Raw genomic sequence first — 9,790 nt, 5'->3', positions numbered from 1 at the left:
AGGCTCAGAGCCAATGGGGCTGCTTAAGCCCCAGTTTAACCAAAACAAGTGGCAGAGGTGCCTGGAGATGGGATTATTCCAGCCCTGTGACAGCAGGAAGGGGGGGCGTGGGTGGATGGGTGGATGGATGGAGGGAGGGATGGAGGGAGGGATGGATGGCAGGGGGAGCGAGGGAGGGAGGGATGGATGGATGGATGGAGGGAGGGATGGATGGAGGGATAGATGGATGGATGGAGGGATGGATGGAGGGAGGGAGGGAGGGAGGGAAGGATGGATAGAGGGATGGATGGATGGACAGATGGATGGATGGAGGGAGGAAGGGAGGGAGGGATGGTGGGATGGATGGAGGGAGGGAGGGATGGATGGATGGAGGCAGGGATGGATGGTGGGGGGGAGGGAGGGATGGAGGGATGGATGGATGGATGGATGGATGGATGGATGGATGGATGGAGGGAAGGATGGAGGGAGGGATGGATGGAGGGAGGGAGGGAGGGAGGGAAGGATAGAGGGAGGGAGGGAGGGATGGACGGATGGAGGGAGGGAGGGATGGATGGACAGATGGATGGATGGACAGATGGATGGATGGAGGGAGGGAGGGAGGGAGGGATGGTGGGATGGATGGAGGGAGGGAGGGATGGATGGCGGGGGGATGGATGGATGGATGGAGGGATGGATGGGGGGAGGGAGGGATGGAGGGATGGATGGATGGATGGAGGGAAGGATGGAGGGAGGGATGGATGGATGGAGGGAGGGAAGGAGGGATGGATGGATGGAGGGAGGGAAGGATGGATGGAGGGAGGGAAGGATGGATGGCAGGAGGATGGATGGAGGGAGGGAGGGATGGATGGAGGGAGGGAGGGATGGAGAATGCTCCTCTCCTGACCCTCCTGTAGGAGCTTGAGCGGGGCGGGGGGAAGGGAAAAAAAAAATAAATCACTTCACCGAATGGTACCGATGCAAACCAGCTGCCGGGGTGAAAAAACCGCTTGGCTTCGTGTCTGCGGAGGGATCCAGTGCCCGTCTGAGCGAGGTGTCGGCAGGGGGTGTCACCTGGGGTTCCTACGGCTTCTACAGCCCCAAGTAATTCAAGGCCATGCAGGTGAGCGAGTCACAGGGCGGTTTTACAGCCAGAACGGCAGCGGTGTTGTACGGGGGGAGGGACTCACAGACCCATGGAAAAAAGAAATATCTCCCAAACGGAGCGGGGGGGCATGAGACCTGCACATCCCGCGGCTGTGAATTGATGGGAAGGGGACATTTGGGGAAGCCGTTGGGTTGGGGGGAGGGTAATAAGACAAAAAGACCCCAAATAGGGTCGCCGCCTGCGATGGGGACCCGCGGGAGCACAGGGCGGGTTTCCAAGAGGGGGTCTGTGGGGTGGGGGGTAAAGCCGTGTCCCATGGGATGGCCACCCCGGGGCAGCGGGGCTTTCCTGCGGCCGGCAGGGGCTGAAGAAAGCTCATCAAATTAATGCATAGTAAAACCAAGCCGGATGAGTCATTTCAGCGTCTTGGGCCCTGCAGGAAGCGCCTTGGGGAATTTCCAGCCTTCGGGCTGGGAAGGGGCTCCGGGCAGGGGGCCGGCGCCAGCTCCCTGGCACCAGCTGGGTGCAAAGGCATTCCCAAATTCCTGGCGCTCACATCCCGGAGGTGATGCGGGCACCTTCCCCTGCCTCCTCCGGCCTCTCCAAACCCATCTTTCACCCTGACCTTCCCCGTGGGCTGCGTGAGCCGATGGACAGGAGCCCTGGGCAACCCTGAGGGCTCCCTGGGCCACTGGGGATTTAGCCGGTGGCGAGCAGGGATGCAGGAAAGCCAGACCAGGTATCACCAGCGCCAGCCAGGATCCGGCCCAGAGACACAACCACATGCAGATGCGAGTTGCCGGCTGGGGTCCAGCTGCCGAGAAGCCCTTCCCGGGTGTATTATCCCCCATCTCCGGCGCAGGGAAGGAAGATGAAGAGCCAAAGCCCCTTGGCGGCGGCACCATCCCGGCCGGCAGGAGCGGTTTCATCAGGCTAATTAAATCCGGACTGATGGGTGACCACGCTCGCACGGCTCAAAACCTTTCTGGAAACCAGTGCCGGGTTTTTTTATTCGTTTGCTTTGAGTAGCCTAAAAGCACCATGGGCTTTTATTTGTGGCACCGAGGCACTAAAGAGATAAAAGATCTATAAATATCTGCTGGATGTTATAGATTTAAAAAAAAAAAAAAAAAAAAAAGCAACAAAAACAAACCACAAGCGCTTCCCATCTCGCATCTTTTCCCGTAAGCACCAGCGCGGTGCTGTGGTCCAGGCAGCCCGTTCCGATTGGCATCCCAGCCTTCCCTTTGAAATCCCCTGCATCCCTCCAGCTGTTCCACATATTTCAGGCTTGAGTCTCTCCCCCCGCTCCACCCCTCCCCACCTCCCAGAAACTGCTCCTTCGGGTTTCTCTTAAGCTCCCCCGTCTGGTTTCCATAACTGCAGAAGGCACACGGGGACTTTTTCCCCAGGGTGTTCCGGAGGCCGTGGGTCTGCGATGCTCCAGGGATGTGAAACGAACCTTCCCCACGTTGGGGAGCCGAAAACTCCCCACGTGGGGAGGGAGACGATGGGAAACACCTGTTTAAGAAGAATTAAAAAAAAAAACAACCAACATGGCAAATTCACCCCCCAAAAAGCTGGGGCAGGGGGAGCTTACATGGGATTGATTTTATCTGATCCGTGTAAGAGGCTGCAGCGTTTGCACTTCGAGGGGTGGGGGGGGGGCAAAGTTTCTTTTTTTAGCTTGACACGGGAGCATCGAAATATTTCCCTCGAGTCCGAGTGACTCGGAAAGGCCAACCCCGTATTTTAAAGCGACTCAAAGACGCGAGAACCTGTTCAGACACCGAAGTCATTCCGGGAAGTTTTCCCTTTCATCCATAGTTAAGACAAAGACCTGGAAACGCAGCTCCCCGGCGCCGCCGGCTCCCGGTGAAGCCGCAGATCCTGGTGGGAATCCTCCAGCTGGAGGACTCCCACTCCCCCTCCGCTGAGAAATCAGCAGTTTGAGCAAATAAAGCATTTGCTCTGGGGTTTTTGTTTTTGGGTTTTTTTTCTTTTTGGCTTTTGGTCAGCAGCTGGTCAGCCCCTGACGAGCAAACCGGGCTTTGATTTCCTGCTGGGAAAGGGGGTGTAAAACAAATGGGAGAGGATCTGGGTTAGAAATTTGACTCACGCCAGCAATCCCGGCTGGGAATTGCTCCTCTTCAACCCTGGCCCCGGGGATGTGTCCCAGAGGGAGGAATCGGATCCGCTCCGGGGCGAGAATAAGGGTCCCCAGGGGAATTGCGGTGGTGGCTGGGGAAAGTGAAGCCCCTCGGCCCCAGCCTGCCCGGGGAGAGGCACCGGTTCTCCAAACCGGGCTGGCCAGGTGGGACAACGGCAGCTCTGTTGTTCCTGATGTGCAATTCCTTAATCCCAAGGCAAAGCAGCGTGGCTGCTGAGCTCTGCCCGGCTGGCCCAGCGGCGGGAGAGGAGGAGCTGGTCCCCTGCAGAAGAAGCCCCACTAAGTCCTGCTGACCCCTCTCACCGCCGCAGTTCCAGCTGGCTCTGCTCACCCCGGGCAGAGGGACAAGCCCAGCTCCCAGCCACCTCCATGTCCCCCCCCCGCCAGCCACCTCCCCTGGACTCCTCTCAGGGCTCCTGCACTCCCCCACGTTAAGCATCCCAAACGCAACTCACCAGTCCAAGTGAGGGCTTGACCTGCCGGAGAGCAGATTTCGGCAGGAGGGCGAACAAAGAGTTGCTCTTTGCTCTCGGTGAACCTCGAGGAAAGAGTTTTGGGTGCTTCGCTTTCGCCCTGACGAGGCAGCAAGGGTGAGGAGGGCTCTCGGGAATGGCAAACCTGGAAAGCAGGAGCCCAGAAAGCCTTGGAAAGGCTCTAGGTGTAACGCTGGGAGCTTGCGACATGCTCAGGCTCAAGAAAAACAGGTTTTCGTATATATTTGCTCCCAGACCGAAAACAACCCAAACAGGAGACGTCCCTGCCTAGAGCTCGGGTCCTGGCCCACCAATGAGACCAGCCGCCACCTGGTTCCCCCCATGGCGACAAACAGCCCGAGATGCCCCCCCAAAAACAAACACACGGTAAAAACGCCCCCAGCCAGCCCAGACGCCAAGGTGTCCCCATCCCACCGGAGGGACAGAGCCGCCCCGAGGCCACCTCCGGCCCCCATCCGCGCTGTGCCCGGTCCTGGGCGGCCCTTCTGGAGGGACCACATCTGATTCACATCGTCCCACAGCTGAAAATCGTGTGTCAGGCACTTCAAAGGACACGGCCCTTATAGCCGAGGGGCTCCCCTTGAACTCCATGGCAAGCCGCCCCGCCGCGGGGTCCGGGTGACGGCCGGGGGCGGCTGTTTTTATCTCCCGAATGTTTTTCCCCTTCCCATAAACAGAAGGAGCAGATGGGAACATGTCTGAGACCGACGGGGGGAAATGACGGGGCGGGGGGGAGGGTGTTAAATCTTCAAAAGCGCTGAAGTGCTGGATCCTGGGAGGGATGCTGAGAGCTGGGAACGTCGCTGGGGGGGGCGGGGGACGAGCTGAGCACCAGGGCGGGCACTAGGCGAGCACTTCTAACATTTTTCTTTTATGCAGAATTGCCAAAAAATAGAGAAAGAAAATACTTTCAACGACCTAAAAGGTGAGCGGACTGATCGTCCCAGCCTGGCAGCAGCGGAAGGTGGCGGGGATGCAGGGCCACGCTGCCCCGAGGGTGGCCCTGTCCCTGTCACAGCGTGGTGAGCGGCGCGGGGTCCAGCCCCCGCACTGGGTCCAGCTCCCCCGGCACCCGCGGCCAAACCCTGCCCGATCTGGGATGTCCACATGGCCTGGGAACTATCACATCTGGAAGCGACGCCTCCCAAATTGTCCTTCAAGCCCTCTGCGGCCAAGCCAATCCTGGTCCCTTAACGACGCCGTTAATTAATCCAGAGTACAAAAATAGCCCTGCAGGATTTCCTGCCTCCCCTCCCTCCCCTCCAACCGCACCACAAGGTGAAGAGGAAGGAGGAGAAGCTTGTAAAGCAGAATTAAGGGAAGATGCCCCATGGTACATCCCTGCGTTATGGCCCTCATTTCACTTGGAGCGACCCCCCTCCATCCCCTGCCCCCGCACGCCCAAAGCACAGCTCGTCCTTCCCAGCAACACACAGACACCAGCCTTCCCAGATATGCTGGGCTTCATTAAATTCAGGTCCTTAAATTCCCAGGAAGCACCGCTGAGGGTGCAGGCAGGGTGGCCAGGACCTCTTCACCCACCCGGCTGCTCTGTGGGAGCGGGTCCAGACACGGAGCGAGCGGAAATCTGATGTGTAATAACTCCACCTAGAGGGAAAAGGGACGGTTGGGCCAGACGGGCCATGTCCCCGTCACCTGCCAGCTGGGAGCAAGGAGGAACCGCTGCCTGGACATGGGGACGGTCCTGCTGCAGGTGGCCCCGGGACACCAGAGCAGGCATGGCTCGCTGCGGCGGTGCCACGATGTTCTCCATGGGTGTATCAGCCACCATCAGTGCTCAGCGATCCGAAAGCCCACCCCCAGTGATCCCTTTCCACCCCCACGATGAATCGCCACTCACCGGTCTCACACACGAGATCTGTGGCCACCCCACGGGCGATTCTCTGAGTCCTTCACTCAGGGTGTTTCCTTCTGTTGTTATTTCCTTGCTGACACCTGGAGTTTCACTCCTTCCCTAGGCATGGACATCTCCACAGACGAGCCCTGCAACAAGTTCAGGGAACAATTGTTGGGGCAATCCGAGCAAACCCACACCTTGTCAGGGTCTCCCTCCCAGTGCTCCCAATACAGGCAGTGCTAAAACACCCCACAAAGCTGAGCGTTTGTTGTCCACACCCGCATGCTCTGCCTTTCTTTCCTGTCTCTATTTTTCAATGGTAAATCCATCTGCAGTTTGGCCAGACATAATAAGAGCTGGGAAGTACCTCCTGTCTCATGCAGACCCTCTGCCCGTCTCCAGCCAGGACTGACTCCACCAGAGCTGGGGGTGGGCTGGCCACAGTCTCCCCACCCCATGCAATCGGAGGGGAAGGTCCTTCAGAGGGAAATGGGGGACTGCTCTGCCCGCTCCTGGCTGCATCTGGCTGAACCTAGGGATAGAGGACACGAATACACCCAGGCATGCATGGATGGATGGATGGATGGACGGAGAGATGGAAGAATGGATGGAAGGATGGCTGGTAGGATGGAAGGATGGACGGCTGGTAGGATAGATGGATAGATGGATGGAAAGATGGCTGGTAGGATGGAAGGATGGATGGATGGTAGGATAGTTCGATAGATGGATGGAAAGATGGCTGGTAGGATGGAAGGATGGACGGCTGGTAGGATAGATGATAGATGGATGGAAAGATGGCTGGTAGGATGGAAGGATGGACGGCTGGTAGGATAGTTCGATAGATGGATGGAAAGATGGCTGGTAGGATGGAAGGATGGATGGATGGTAGGATAGATGAAAGAACGGATGGAAAGATGGCTGGTAGGATGGAAGGAAGGATGGCTGGTAGGATGGCTGGTAGGATGGCTGGTAGGATGGCTGGACAGGGTGAAGCCACTGGCACAAACTATGGTACCTTCTCCCAGCGCTCACCAGCTGCCACCAGGTCTGCTTGGTGTCCAGGAGGACCATCACCCCAGGCAGGAGAGGTGGGAAGCACCGCACAGGAGCAGCCCCCTCAGCACAGCCCGTGCAGGCACCTTAGCAAACTACTGACGTTTTCAGGGCCTGCTGATCCTCTCCCAGCGTGAGCAATTCTGAGAAACGCCCCCGTGTTTTCTTCTCCCAGACCCCCACCTTCACCAACCGGCTGCTCATCCTATTTCAGACCCAGCTCGCTTCAGCCCCGCTGTCCTTCCCGCAGACTCCTGCCCGCGCTCCAGCCTCGGGAATCAGCCACTGTTTTTTTGGGGTTTTTTTTTTTTGTTTTTTTTTTTTCTCCTCTGTAACCTTGGAAATCGGAGACCAAAGGAACATCAGCTTCAGCTTCTGTTTAACAACCGCCTCTTATCGCTGCTCGCACAGTGCAGCCCAGGCAGAAGATAAAGCATTTCCACCGCGATGGATAAACAGAGATCGAGCCTGCCGAGCGGCGTGCAGGGCGATGCCGTCCCCTGCCTGCTCGGCTGCCCGCCTTCGGGGTGTGCTTCTTCCCAGGCCTCACGTTCCCCGGCACGGTGCAGGGTCCGGCCAGCTGGGCAGAGCCTCCCTTCGCTCCGCCAGTTATTAACCACTTACTTCCAAACTGCTGCACACTTTGTCCCGGCTGCCGAGGGACGCGCCAAGGCTTTTCCGCTGGAGCCGCCGCTGATCCTTCAGCCGGGGTGGCCACGAGCAGAGCTGCCGTGCCGGGACTCACGTACCAGCAGGGTGCGAGAGCTCCCTCCTGCCCACAGTCCCTCTCCGAAAGCCCTTCCTGCTGCTCATCCCGCCAGAATGGCAATTTTGTCTCCAGGTTTCAGATGATCCAACAGCGCAGGATGGACACTCGCCCCTGCCCAAACTCTGCCCCACGGCTGCAGAGAGGCTGGTTTTGTCCCTTAGATGTGTCCCCCAGCATCCATCCGGAAGGGGAGGACGAGAGATCAGGGCTGTATTTCATAGAAGGCATGAGGTTGTAATTTCCTTTGAGGAAGCTTCGATCCTGAATTTAATCGAGGTCACAGAAATACGACCTTTGGGAAACACGGGATGGTCCTTCTTAACTGGCCCACTGATGGGACGCCGGGTGAGACGGCGTGTTCGCAGAGACAGCCGCTAGATAAAGGCCATCTTGGTGCCACCAGCCTGTGTTTCATGGAAGGGAAGGGGGCAAAGGCTGTTACTCACCGATGCATCCAGAGAAAATGGCTTACCGAATTCACAGTGCACTCATTTTGTACGGGAAGGCTGGAGAGATCCCGTCACCCGGAGCGCTCTGCCTGTGGATGGTGAGAAAAATGTCCCTTTACCTGCAGGGACAGCAAATCTCTGGAGTTACCGGCAACGCACCCTCGTACCCGCAGGCTCGGGACAGTTTGGGGTCAGCAATGCCATTTGGGCCGCGCTCCCCATTTCTCAGCTCGAGGCCAGATCCGTGCTTGGTCTGACCCCAGCTCTAACTTTTTGGGGTGAGCTGATGCTGTTTTGCTTCTGTTATGAAGAACCCACAACAATTTATTGTTGTTTAGGCAATTATTCTCTCACCTGATGACCCCTCCCCACCCGGGAAGGGGAATCGGGGAAAAACAAGGGAATTTGAGGGTTGAAATACAAACAGATTTAATAGGATAAGACTAAATAATTAACATTAATAATACTCAGGAACCAATATTGATCCCAATACCAGTATAAAATAGACAAGGATCATTTCCATCCCATTCCACCAGCAGGAAGCTGCACACCCAGCAGGGACAGCCAATGTGGGACACTGCGAGCGCGGCGGCTTCGGGAAGAAGGGAAGAGCTCAGGGCTCCGGCACCAGGGCAAGGAGTGCTCAGGATCCCAGACATCAAGGGGGTGAGAGAGAGAGAGAGAGAGAACTCCTCAGCAAATTTTGTAATTTTGATTGAATGTGCCGGTTTTGGTATGAAATAATCCCATTGGCAGCTTGGGGCAAGTGCCCGGGTCTCGCTCCTCCTCGTCCCTGCACCCGGTGAGCTGGAAAACGCTGAGACCTTGAAATCCACATCCCAGAGCTGGCTATAAAGTAAATATTTTCACCAATTCAGACACTAGAGTCTTCTAAAAGTGCAGTTTTCCCACGCATTGGAAGAGACCTTACCGAAAAGTAAAATGACTGAACGAGAAATCAATCCTGTGTCGCTCAAACCAGGGCAACTTCTCTTAAAACAGCCACGCGCAAAAAAGGCCGATGGCAATAAATAGGTTTCTTGCTGGAGCTGCTGCTATTGCTTGTTTTTTAAGCCCCAACTTGGACTCAGCTGGGATATTTGAGTTTTAACGAGGCACAACACTGTTAGCCTCAGGTGGGGATTTTCTCCATATAAAAAAAAAACAAAAACATAATAATCGTTTCTGGGCCATGGGCAGGAGAGATGAGAAAACCTGACGACACGAACATGCAATTCTTCCAGCCTCAGCGGGGCAGGGGGCTGCAACGCACCTGCGGCCCCTCACACTTCCCCTTCCCCTGCAGTGAAATTACATTCGGCTTCTCAGCTAAAGATCAGGATAATTATTTCCAGCGAGGCAGACAGGTTCCAGATGCACTCCTCCTTTCAGAACGCTGTCATAAACCCCCCCCCAAAAAAAACGCCGTTTCCCAGCTCCCTGGTGGCCACCTGGATGGCGGCAGGGCTTTGCCGAGGACCACCAGGTTTTCCCCGACGACTTTATTAACTTTGAGCAGGTATTCAGTTTCTCATTATCCAGCAACGGGCAACATTTGGGGGGAGATGCGGCAGCACCTTTTTCTTTCCTCTGGCAGACGGATGGGGATTAAGTGGGTGCTGGGTCTTCCGCAAAATCTGGGTCTTCCGCAGACATTTCCACCGCTGCGGATTTAGCGGTGGCTGGATAAAGCCCCATCTATGAGAGCTTAAAAAGAACCAAAGAGGCTGGTCCCCAGGTCCACCGAGCATCTGTTTCCAAAACAGAACGTAAACAATTTTATCGTGGCGAGGCTTTATTCGTTCTTAGTGCCTTGTGTCATGCGGCCAAAGGAAAGGAGAGCGCTTTCTGTCTCCTCGTAAAGCAGGGTGTGTTTCAGACTCAGACATTTACATCAAGCAAGTGCATGGCTC

The sequence above is a fragment of the Chroicocephalus ridibundus genome, chromosome 4 (assembly GCF_963924245.1).
Source record: "Chroicocephalus ridibundus chromosome 4, bChrRid1.1, whole genome shotgun sequence".
NCBI lineage: Eukaryota > Metazoa > Chordata > Aves > Charadriiformes > Laridae > Chroicocephalus > Chroicocephalus ridibundus.
Note: the sequence above shows the minus strand (reverse complement) of the source record.